Source organism: Tiliqua scincoides, chromosome 2 (genome assembly GCF_035046505.1).
Source record: "Tiliqua scincoides isolate rTilSci1 chromosome 2, rTilSci1.hap2, whole genome shotgun sequence".
Lineage (NCBI taxonomy): Eukaryota > Metazoa > Chordata > Lepidosauria > Squamata > Scincidae > Tiliqua > Tiliqua scincoides.
In genome coordinates this window covers 73595198-73608090 of record NC_089822.1, presented here as the reverse complement: position 1 = coordinate 73608090, position 12893 = coordinate 73595198, and the positions used below count along the sequence as shown (strand labels likewise).

The window sequence follows — 12893 nt, the reverse complement described above, 5'->3', positions numbered from 1 at the left end:
ATTTGTTCTCTTACTTCTGGGTTGCATTGTTGCTGCACCAGTGCTGGAAAGTAGGATAGGATTGGGCACTCAGTCTTCTGGGTATTTAACTATTTTTGTAAAGATAGGCAGAACTTCTTTTTAATAGTCTTTTGAGGCCAATTTGTGTTTGAGAAATCAACACAGTATCATCCACATATAATAAAATAGAAATATAGGTTGAACCTAGCTTGGGACGGTGCCCGTCAGCTTGAAGAAAGCAGGAGGGGATATCACTTAGAAAAAAAGTAAAGAGGAAAGGTGTCAGAATGCACCCCTGCTTCACACCCTTTTTGACCGAGATTCTGGGGGTGAGCTTCCTGGATGATGTACAATTGACCTGACAAGTCATCCCCATGTGGAGTTTTTTAATAAGGGCTAGGAGCCTGGGATCTGGCTTAAGACTGGTTAATTTCTCCCATAGCAAGGCACAGTCTACGGAGTCAAATGCTCCTTTTAGATCTAAAAATGCCGTATACAGTTCTTGCTTATTGATCTTGGTGTATTTTTTCATTAAGGTCACCAGTTATGGGGCGGGAAACATCTGTTTCCATAGTCTGTTAAAATGAGGTCAATTAAATCAAGGATTCCCTCTATTCAGCTTTTATTAGAATTTGTCCTGAATCTGAATCTCACTTACGCAATTTGAGCTCTTTAGAAAGATTGTGATTTACTAAGTACGGCTTAGATCCAAAAGATGCCCTTGAGCAAGCAGAAGGCACTGAGGTTGTGCAAGGAGGGGAATATGTAGAAGGGAACCAGTAGGAGAAATGGGAAATTTTCACCAACTCCCCCATTCCTCCTACTATTTGCTGCCACATTCTGTATTGTTCCAGACACTACAAGCAACTTTTCAATACACCCCTTTTCTTGTTCTGCACATGGAAGGGACCAACCCACTATATAGTACCTCTCTAATCAGAGCACCCTCTCTCTCATTAGGTCGCAAGTGTAGTATCAAATGTTAGGTTGATATTTTAAATTAAAATCTTTATCCATTTACTTATACAACAGCTTTCAAGTCAGGGCCTCCCAAAGCAGTTTACATATAATTCTAAAAAAAGAAAAAGAAAATCATGTTGTCTCCTCTACTGGGTTACAGGTACAAGAGCAGCCCTTGTCCGCCACCATCGCTTCCTTCATCACATAGATTTCACACTTCTTCATCACAACTCGAAGCTGCAGCAAGAGACTCAATGGCAGTAGTCCACTTCCCAGCTCCGGGTGATCTAGTGACTGTTGGCCTCAGAAGCAGGCCTGGTATTAATAGCCCCCCCCCCAATAAAAATGTTATAGAAACCTTATTCCAGAAATGTCAGTGTTTTCTACAATACTGACTTGCATCGAGAAGCAACTTTTCTCATATTCATAAGGGGGTAGCACCTTAGTCTGTGAAAGCAAACAGAAAGAAACAGGGCAGTGATTTTTAACCTATTTGCCATGGCACATTGGTGTGCCACAAAACAGCCACAGGTATACCATGGGAGTTTGGGGAGGGTCATTTATTAGTAGACCATTGGGGGATGTGTGCCGCCACCAGCAGTGTAGTGTGCCTTGTCAATTGTAAAAAAAACAAAAAAACTGATGGTGTGCCTTGACAATTTTAGCACCTAGTCAGTGAACCATGAGATAAATTGGGAATTGCTTTACATTTTTCAATTCTCAATAAATTAAAATGATGGTGCTCTGCCCCAGGCTAATACCATCATGTTGGGCCCCACTGCTTCCCTATTGAACGAGAAAAGAAAGGAGCTTCAACTGCTTCCTTATTGAAGGGAATGGAGCCAAGTTAAAAACCACAACTAGTCTGGCAGATTTCCAGAATTGTCTCCGTTAGTCATTACCCAACAAGAATAGAGCTGCATATTACATGTGTTGTAAAGTGTGTCACACAAAATACCACCCCTATGTCAAGCTGCTCCATACAAAATTTGACCATGCCATGTCATTCTGGCAAGTGCTCCAGAGACATTAGGGCAAGGAGGGATATTGTTTTCAACATCCCATTGATAGATGCAAAGTTCATGCAAGTCCTCGCTGTCTGGATTTTCCTGTTGAGAATGAAGAATTACAACAAGGGAGATTTTACCTAATTTACATTCTTGCTTTTCTCCCCAAAGGGCACCCAAAAATTAGATGTTAGAAAGAACTTCCTGTCAGCATGAATTGCTCAGCAGCAGAACAGTCTGCCTCAGAAGGTGGTAGATTCTCCATCGTTGGAGTTCTTTAAGCAGAGGATGGTCATCTTATTAGGGTTGTTACAATTGTGGACAGCCTGCGTTGGCAGGGAACTGGACTCGCTCTTGTAGGTCCCTTCTAATTCTATAGTGTAATAAGGAATGGTTCAAAATATTAGACTCAGAGGGAACTATGATTTTGGATGAAATTGGAAAGTCATGTTTCTAAGCAATAACTCACACGATTGGCATACCAACAAAACTGAATACTTGATCCAAGTAATATTTATCGAATTTTATATAACATGCAAAATGCTTCATTAGAAGTAAGATGGGAGTCTCAATTCATCTACTCAAGTCATTTTACCTCAGAAATCAGTCACTAAGGTGACAATCCAATGCATGCTGACCTGAAAGAAAGTCGCATTGAACTCATTAGGACTTTTGAGTTGACACGCACAAGACTGTACTGTAAGGCAGTGGCATTGTTTAAAAGAATTGTGTTAGTACTTACATCTTACTAGTTGGTTCTACTAGATGATGAGTAGCATGTAAATTAACACATACAAATTAATGAGTGGGAAACAATTCCCATTTTCCTCTAGATGTTAAAAGGTATACAGGCCAACTCAAAATTAGATTTTGTCAGTTTCACAAGGTTTGAGAAAAGTCATTTCTTATAAAGAATTAGCAAGCCAAGCCACAGTATGAGAAGCAGCTGAAATCAACACAGCTGGGCTGATCCAGGCACTTGCCAGTAAATAAAATGAACTATCAAACTGAACACCTCACAGTTGTTCAAAAAAATAAATTGAATCTGTTACTGTATTTTAGATCGGGGTGCCCAAACCCTGGCCCTGGGGCCACACAGTCCTCAAGGACTCCCAATCCAGCCCACAGGGAGCCCTCAGTCTCCAATGACCCTCTGGAGACTTGCTGTAGCCCGCACTGGCCAGATGCAACTGCTCTCAGCGTGACGGCCAACTGTTCGACCTGTGGAATGAGGGCTCCCTCCACTGCTTGCTGTTTCACATCTGTGATGCAGCTGCAGCAGCAAAGGAAAGGCTGGCCTTGCTTTGTGCAAGGCCTTGAGCTACTGCAAGACCTTCAATCATTCATACAAGTTCCATCTCTAATGTATTTATTTATGTAAATTTATTCAAATTTGAAATGTGAATTTATTCTTGTTTTTCCGGCTTCCAACACAGTGTCAGAGAGATGATGTGGCCCTCCTGCCAAAAAGTTTGGACACCCCTATTTTAGATATTGGGTTTAAGACCATTTGTGCCAATTTAGGAAACCAGTAAGGAGAAAAATGTTTAGAACAAAAAACTCATTCTAGATCTGACCAGCAGTTCCTCTCTGAAGTTATTCCATGCATTTATTCTTTGTCCGGCCATGCTTATTTGTCCCCATTCCATTAAAAATCTCCTCCCATTGAACTTATCTGCCAGAGAAACCTTGCCCTGCTCATTCATATAAAGTCATTTTATTGCTAAAAGTTAATCCATATAACCACTCAATGGATGCTTCAACAATATTTAAGCTTCTATGGGACAGTTCCAATTCAAAAGGAATGATATATTGTGCCAAACATAGTGGATGGTGAGCACAGGTGGGGTTGGATAGTACTAGATCTAGCTAACAATCCAAAACAAAAACAAAAATTTCACCCTGTCACAGACATCATTGCTAGCAGTATACATGCTACATTCCTTCTCCCTTCTCATCATTATGGCAATTTTTCTTGTAATCTTAATTGTCAGTCAAGCATATGAGTGCTTTTAGTGAAATGGTGCTTTGTAGCCTTACTCCAACCTTGTAGAGACCTACTTTATTATTCCCATTTTACAGAAGCAAAACTAAAGCAAACAGATGGTGACTTGATCAAGGTCACTTAGTAATTGCAGTTTGAACTTGTGTCTTCTAGTTCGCTGTTTTACTAGACAGAGGAACCCACAGCTTTTGAATAGGGAAAGAAACTCTGGGCTAAAAGTAGCAACAGAGAAACGACAATTTAGTTCAACAGTTCTTAGTTTTTTCAAAGGGCTGGATCACCAATGGGAGAGGGAGACAGAAGGAAAGCAGAACAAAGGACAAATACAAGACATGCAAGCTTGAGTTGCTTACTGAGTTTGTAAGTCCGAAAGTATATGCCGTAATTCCAAAGTCATAAACCTGGGTGTCATAAACAGTGTCCAAGTTTTAGCATTGTAGTCTACCAAAAACAATACAATGAAGTTCAACTTTGAAAACATTTTGTAAAGCAATTAATAACCCCCTATCAATCCAGGAATACATAATCTTACTTCTCTCTGCCTGAATAAAGAGTAAGAAGGAGGCAGAAGAGAGACAGAAATCCACCAAGATCAGGCTTAGAGCCTTCAAATTTAAGATTGCTGCACTGAACAAATATTTTTCAGCCTTGCATACTGCTAGTAAGGTTGCAAATGCTGATTCCTATGAAGCCGAAACATTAATTTCAGTCCTTGTCAAAGTAACAGTCTAAGACTGCAACCCTATGCACAGTTACCTGGGAGTAAGTTCCACTGAACACAATGGGGTTTATTTCTTAGTAGATATTCATTGGACTGCACTGTAAATTTTAGAAATAAATGACTACAATAATTATACATAAACATGTATAAAGTTTAACAAATGCAATACATATGTCAGTTGGTTATTTAGACTTAGATATTTATTTTCCATACAAATGTTGTATAACAACACTGTTGTGTTCTAGCAGGTAGAGAATAACACAACTAGATTTATTTATTGGCTTACATAAATGTAGCTTCCTACAAAAAAGGTAAAATTAGCCTAATGACCAGATAACCCCATAAACTCAACCTGCACAATCCTCTGCTAACCTGCCACCTCTGCACTGCTTTGTACACATCATTTAATACTCAGTGCAGCTGTAACCATGTTAGGAGATTCTCAAACCAGGCATTGCTGGCAATGGTTAACAGAATATTGAGGCTACTTCACTATTTATTTTCCCAATATTTAAGCAAGTAGCAAATGAAACACTAGAGAATTTAGTGTGCAACTTACAGAATAAGTCTAGGAACAAGTTCAGTTTGGTCACGAGTTGAGCACCATAGCCATGGGAGACTGCATATCCAGGATTAATTCCTTAGAGTTATCTACCTTTATCTGCATGAACACAAGGCACTTAGGGCACAATCCCGACTTAGTGCTGGGCTGGTGCAAGTCCCTTGCGCTGACCCAGGAGGGTCACAAACGTGCCGTAAAACATGCTTGCACCTCCTTTTGAGGAGGGGAGGCCAGTGCAAGGATGCATGCCAGTCTCCCCATGCCAATGTGGGCCCCAGGCCAAGTGAGTTTGCACTGGTCTTTTCAGGCTGGCGTGGGGAAGAGGTGTTTAGGGCGGAGGGAGGGTGGGATGCGGGCAGCGGGAGGCAGGGCCAGAATCCAGCACTTAAGCCAGATCCTAGCCCCATTCCCCAGGCTGTTTGGATTTCTCCCCTTGCCTCAGGTCAAGCCTCAGCCAGCCCAAGACTTGTGCTGGATACAGCGCAGGCCAAGTGGCTTGCCTGTTCCAGCGCAAGTTAGGATTGCACTGTTAGAGACACACAGTTAAGAAAATACAATATTCAGTTTTCTTAAACGATGTGAAGACTGGTTTAGTTTTGCACTGTCATACCAATAAGGTATGTTCCAAGTTCTATATAAGAATGCATTTTATAAGTTGATGAAATAGTAAGAAGTATTCAAGTAAGAACAATTCAAGTAAGAACTTCAATCACATTGAATACCTTTAACAAAGGAAAAATAATAAATAAAAAAGATGTAGGAAGAAAGAAAAAGGTGATTACAAAAGACTCAACACTTCAAAATTCCAGCTTCAGCTTAAAAGCAAGCAAAATAGCTTCAATCTGTTTGTTTACATCATGTCCTCTAAAATGCCTTCCGTTTTAAAAAAAAATCCCATTAACATAATAGTACTTGTATCCCATAATGGATATCCTATCCCCAACAAAACTACCCCTTTTTTTTAAAATGATTTTGTTCTTAGTTTTATCTCTTCTCTTTAGACTGGAAAATCAATTCTCCACATTCATAAGTGCAGCAAATTCTAACTTTCAACTTCAGTGACAATCTATAAACTTGGAAAACTACAGAAAGGCTAACAGTGTCATCCTATGCATGTCCATGCAGAAGGAAGTCTCATTAAATTCAATGAGCCTTATTTTCCATGTGTATAGGATTGCAGTCTAACAGCACAATGCTATCCCAGCATTGCACCAGAGCAGCAACCATTGCTGTGGCCTAGGGTATTGAAAGAGCTGTAAAGCGTTCCGTGACACCCTGTGAGTAAGGAGCACTAGCAGAGCCAACGCAGCCGTGCCAATGATGTGCACACTGCATCCTATGGTGGGAGTGGCAGTCACAGAGACCTCCTTAAGGTAACATTTGTTCCCTTATGTCAGGGCTGCATTGCAGCTACATTGGCACGGAAAGTTGGATAGGAGTGGGCCCTCAGTCATATCTAGCTTTCTCTGATTGTGTACCTTTTGTATTGAGGCATGAATATGGATCGGCTGTTGTGGATTGGCTTGAAGTTTGTCCTTTCTGAATAAACCAGAAAAAGTGTCATTTGTGAATTATTTACTATGGAAACATGGCAGTCTAACAAAATGTCGTATGCACGCAAATCCAAATTTATTAAACCTGCATGCATTCTACATTAACGGGAACTTTTCACATCAATATAGCAACATAATACTGTTTGTTTGAGATGGGCTATTAACATTAATCTGTCTGTCCAGAAATTCATACCACTATTCAGTATGAAGGAATCTGAAAATCCAGAACAAAACCAAACCAATATTCTATTTTTAATCATGTCGTTATAATGGAAGCAAGGAAAATGCTTTAACCCTGATCTAATAAAAGGACTGCTCCATCATGCAACTGCATAGTTGTGTGAAGAGCCACCACAAACCCATTATTAAAATGCAAACGTACAGTATCTACTGACAGTATCAGACTCCTGGAATTATGCCTTTGTTTACAAGAAGTATATGTAGCACAAGAGTGTATTCATATGGCAAAAGTATAAAATCCAGAAGATGTTCCACTCAGCAACTGATGTTTAATATTTAAGACTGAATAAACCCATGGTCCCAAGGAGATCATGACAAATCAGTACATAAATTGATATTCAAGGATGAAACAGAAGTGGCATCAAACACCATTAAGATCTAGAATGAAGCTTTCAAAATATTCATTCTAAATATTTCAAATATTTCATAATATTCATTCTAAAATGAAAATTCAAAATATTAATTCTATATAGGAGCTTATTAACCTGATTATAACAGAGCTCCTAAGAAACGTCAACGAAATCTAGGATACAGTCACATTTTGGTGTAAAAATAAATATCTGAAATTCTCCCCCACCCCCAAAATGAAGATATAGACCCAATATCCAGGTTTTTTCAAGTGTATCTTTTCAACAGTTAATACCCTCAAAATAATGCTATCCCAAAATATTTTTGAAATTAAAAATGTTTTGCAAATAAGTTCGACTAGAGCACTTGACTCTACTTTTGTGTATAATTCAGAGCGCAATCCTATCTGAGTGGCAGAGGGGCAGCAGAAAGGTGGTTCAAAGGTGGGAAGGCTGCATCTCAGGGCAGGAGGAGGGCAGAACAGGCCTGGGAGAGGATGGAATCAATGGTGGCCTCCTCTGCTGTATCCCAACCCCCGCCTCTAGCCTCCTGACATTATACTGGGCCACTCAGACTTCTGCCAGCAAAACAGCTGGCAAAGATCTGAATAGCCAGACAAGGCAAGCTGGATGCTAGAGTAAGAGGTAAAATATCCCCTTATACCCAGCTGTAAACTTATATCCTGAGCTGTGATGAATGCAGCAAAGGCCATGCAGCTCTATAACACCAGTTGCAGTTTAGGATTGGGCTGTGACATGTTTGAAGTTTGAAGCATCCAGTTACCAATAAAAAGTTACTAGAAGAACTTGCAGTAGGAACACAAAACTATAGTAACTGCACCAATTGTACCAATGAGTGGAGGTCTCATTCTTCTTACTATATACACTGCATGGTATTTTGGAAAATCTTAGGTGTACTGAGGGAGTGGAATATTCCAGTCTGGCATCAGTTAGGCACTGAACTCTTGGAGAGACAGAAGATAACACATTTCACAGGGTCACAAGTAATGAAAGACTCAGTATTTCACTGAACAGCATACCATTCTGGAGAAAAATCTACTATGTCACACATTCAATAAAGTGGGCCAAAGACATATATTTTAAAAGTGAAGTATTAACTTCTGAATCTTATTTATGTTCTCAGAATTTTTATTAAGATGCTTAAAAAATTGACTTAACTGAGGAACTTGTATATCCCTGATCTGCCTTTGAAAGTACCAAGAAATATTTATGTTGATTTTGGACAGTTCACAGACAAGCAACTCATAACAGAATAATTCAATTATGCTTTTAAAGCACACTAAGCACTGAATTTTTGAATCAAGTACTGCCTTTCAAAAACTGGCTATGCTGAGTTTTGTGGGCATGCTTGAATCATAACACTCACGTTATGTAACCTTTCCCACAGCTGAATCCCACATTCTTCCTGTAATGCCACTTTAAAAATAAACATATATCAACTGTAACAATACACCAGTACCAAGATAACCATTCTAAAATTAGAATATAAACAATTATGTAATTAACTGGTCTTGAAGAATGAACATACTGTATATAACATTGCATTCAGGTACACAAGAAGCATTCACTATATTTTAGTCACTTTCCGCAGCTGTGCACATTCGTTTCCCATGTGATTTAAGAAGAGTTACTTCTGCGTTGTACTTTAAGTTCCACATTACTAATATTTGAAATGTCTCAATACTAAATGTTGGTACTGCTTTCATTTTCCAGTGGAACAACATACCTGATAAGATTACAAACTCACCCACTATGACTATAGCTTCATAATTCTCTTTAAAAGTCTCCCTTCCCATTGCTTCAGCAAACAGTGCTTCCTCTTTCTGAAAGGCTTCACCATTTACATGATAATGCCTGCCACTGTTATGCTGGTGTTTCTTCCCCACTGCAAACATGTAAAATGCAAACAGGGACACATCCTTGAATGATTACATGACTGGGTCACAGCTTCCAGCTGCATGCAATGGCTTCCAGTTGAGTGTAAAACACATATTTAAAGTTTTGTCTGTCATTCATACTTGCAATTTTGCCGTGGGGAAAACAGACCAAGACCTTAACAATGGTGTGCCTACAGCACAAAAAATAACAATGTAAACTATAAATCCACTCAATTTTCTGTTGAACAGAAAAAAGCCAGCATTCAGGTCAACTATAGTTTTGTTTTTTTCCCTTCACTCCATTTCAACCTTCAGGTGAGCCTTATATGCCCAACTTATAATAAAGAATTTTCCCCACTCATTTGTCTGTTCCAGTACCATTAAGATCTATCATTTGCAGAAAGCCAGATTAATTATTTGACTCATTCCAGCATAGCAATTGTGATGTTCTCATATAACACCTATATAATGCCTATAACACCAACTCACAAGGAAGTGACACAAAGGGACTGGCAATTTATCAGGCAACAAAGCAACCATTACTTTACAGATGTCAGGAAGTTTCAGTACACAAGGAAACCAAAACCTTACTTTCCTAATTTTTTTTTTCTATTTGTATATACAGTACACATATACAATTCATGTGTTTTACTGACAACTGGTCAAAAGTATATGAGGATGGTATTCTGTTTTACTAAGGGCTAAGCTAGATATTATTTTGATTGGGGGCTCATACTAGAGGAGGAATTGTGTTTTGGTCTTTAGCCCTCCCCCTGCCTTAAATCGCAGGCACCTCTCTTTTTCCCATCCACAACTAATAGCAACTCTGTGTATTCTAAATTGGGCCCCTTCTTCTCAACTGTTTTCATCCAAAGAAGTAGATGCTGTGAGACCAAATCACAGAAATTCCCCATCACATGTCACTTTGCCCTGATCTTGCCATTTTAGAACTGGCAGCTCATCTACAGACTAAATTTGTAATTAAAATCACACAGATATAAAGCTAAAAATAATATACAAAGATCATACAATATATTTCCGAATGGTACTTTTCCATTTCCGTTTGCATGCAATATTGACTTAATTACAATCCAGTCCTTTCAAGGGAAATGCTTTCCTAAATAGACAGGGAAAGCAAGACACTGGCCGGATCAAGCAAGTGGATGAAGGGCTCCATCGTACTAACTCCAGAACTTGGGTTTCTAATGCAAGTGCAATGCAAGAAATGCAAATGAATTTCTCCTCTGCTGCCCCAACAAAACAATCACCACCTCCTCTCCCCCCCATCAATTCGCACACCCTTTTTCTTCTAGGAAGAAAAAAAAGAAATGGACCAGCAATAGAGTATGTTCTACATCAGTGTTTCTCACCCAGTGGTACATATTTGGTCGGTAATATTTGTGGGAACCCTGGATACCTGCTGCCCGGAAATGAGACCAGGAACACAGGACAACAGAGGCAGGAGGCTCCACAGCATGCTATTCCACACTTGAAAAAGCCCTCCTGTCCACCCTGAGCTTCTTACTGGTGTTTCTCGGGTCACATCTGGCCTCCCAACCCAGAAGTAACTGGCAATTATGTCATTTGCTTCTCCCTTCAGCTACAGTGTAGCCATTATACTCTTCTGTGTATTGTTTTGTTACAGTTACTTTCCCCCTCTATCTCATCCTCCTCTTTTTAATTTTTATTATTTTTATTATTTTTATTAACCGATTTTTATTTTATTATTTTATTATATACCGATTTTCAACAAAAGTTCACAAAGGAAAATCAAATAACTAATGTCTCCCTGTTCCAAAAGGGCTCACAATCTAAAAGATGCAAAACACCAGCAGACAGCCACTAGAAAAGACTGCTGGGGTATAATACAGAACAAAGCTTCTCAACATTTGTCCTCCACCGTACCCACTTCACATGGTCCACCTATTCAAAGTACCGCCAGAAGTAACTGGCAATGATGTCATTGCCAATAGGTGGACCCAGGGCCTCGGAGAGGAATTTTATCAGGGGGTCCAAAGTTTCTTTTGGGCCCCTTTGCAAAGGGGGATGACTGAAACAGAGCTGGGGAGGTGGCGAGCAGAATAGGGGCAGGGAGGGGTGAAACAGGGTGGGGGGAGGGTAGAGATAGCTGGAAAAGTCTTTAGAGCCCAGGTCTACTAACCCATGTAGCATCAGTAGTGTCCCCAGCATCCCCAGTTGTGGTAGTGTCCATCCTGTGCGGGCAAACAGTCTGAGTAGATAGGAAAACTTAAGATCGCAGGAAATTTCTGGGCCCTTTCCTGGGCCCCCTTTTTGACCCTGGGTACAAATTACCCCCTTTACCCCCTTCTCCTAGGCCCTGGGTGGACCATGTGAAGTGGTAAGGTGGAGGACAAATGTTGAGAAACATTGTTCTGTATTGTAAAAGAGAAGGATGAGATGGGGGGGAGTAACTATAACAAAACAATATGCAGAATGGTATAATGGTTACACCGTAGCTGAAGGAAGAAGCAAATGAAGAAAGGAGCCTAGCAGACACTTTCAGATGACACCATTATCACGTCATATTTTGAAAGGAAGTTGTGCCTGGGACCCCCCAAAAAAAAGCCAAGAAATACACACCCTGCAGAAGGTGGAGGAAGGGGCCTCTTCTGTCCATGGGGAAAGTGTTCACATCTCTCTCAGCCTAAACAAACACACAAGCAAGCATTTAAATGGAGGTTGAGATCTTGGAGAGAACCCCCCGCCCTTTTTCTTGCTGGCCTCCCTCAGACTCAGCCCTGTTCTGCCCCACACTTGAGGTTCCCATTCAGTTTCGCTTCCACCGCCACACCCACCCTGGGCAGCCCGAGTCTGGAAGGGGATTTTCTGGGGTGGGCAGCCCCGCGCCTGCCACAGTGGAGAGCAAAGGCACAGCCAGAGAGGGGAGAGCAGAAGCAGCCCCCCCGCCTCCTCTGCTCCCCAACCACTCCCCCAGACTGGCTGCCCTGGGGGGGGGGCGCCAGCAGGGCAGAGGGAGGCGGCCGCCCAAAGGGGCACCGGCCATTCACTCACTCACTCACCCGCGCCGTGGCTGCCGCTGCTGCCGGTGGTCCCTGGGGCGCGCCTGCCCCGCTGCCAGCAGAAGCAGCTTCCCCGGGGCGAAGGAAGGGAGACCCCCGCCCCGCGCAGCAGGAATTCCCCGCGCAGGGAGGGCCTGGGCCAGCGCCACCGGGCTGCAGCTCCTCCGCTCGCGGGCGTTCCGGGCTGGGGGCCTGCGCTGCGGGGCTCCGGCGAGAGTCACCAGCTGCGTCAGCACGCAGAGGCTGCCGAGGGCGGCCGCTCCGCCTGGTGGGAGGAGGAAGCGCCAGCCGGGCTGCCTGCTCCTTCTCAGCACCGCTCTTGCCCGCAGCGCGGAGGGGAAGCGGGCTCGGCCCGTCCGCGCAGCTGCTGCTACAGCTGCAGCGAGTCCCCCCCAAGAAGCCCGCCTCCCTCCCTCACCTGGCGCGTGCCGTGAGGCTGCAATCCTATGCACGCTTTCCTGGGAGTAAGCCCCACTGACTATAACGGGACTTACTCCTGAGTAGACATGCATAGGATTGGGTTCTGAGGCTTCAATCCTCCTATGCACGCTTTCCTGGG

General features: G+C 42.0%; 1 protein-coding gene across 3 annotated transcripts in view; it reads right to left on the bottom strand.

Annotated features, from left to right (window-relative positions):
* The window catches only part of JAK2 (Janus kinase 2), a 115622-nt gene extending 103110 nt beyond the window's left edge, over positions 1-12512 (bottom strand). For all 3 annotated transcript variants that reach the window (XR_010793665.1, XM_066613342.1, XM_066613344.1), the window contains exons 1-2: positions 12335-12512; positions 11895-11958 (exon numbers count right to left, since the gene is read on the bottom strand). The gene's annotated coding sequence lies outside the window, so the exon portion shown is untranslated. The remainder of the gene's footprint in view (positions 1-11894; positions 11959-12334) is intronic.
* Between the last annotated feature and the right edge of the window lie 381 nt (positions 12513-12893).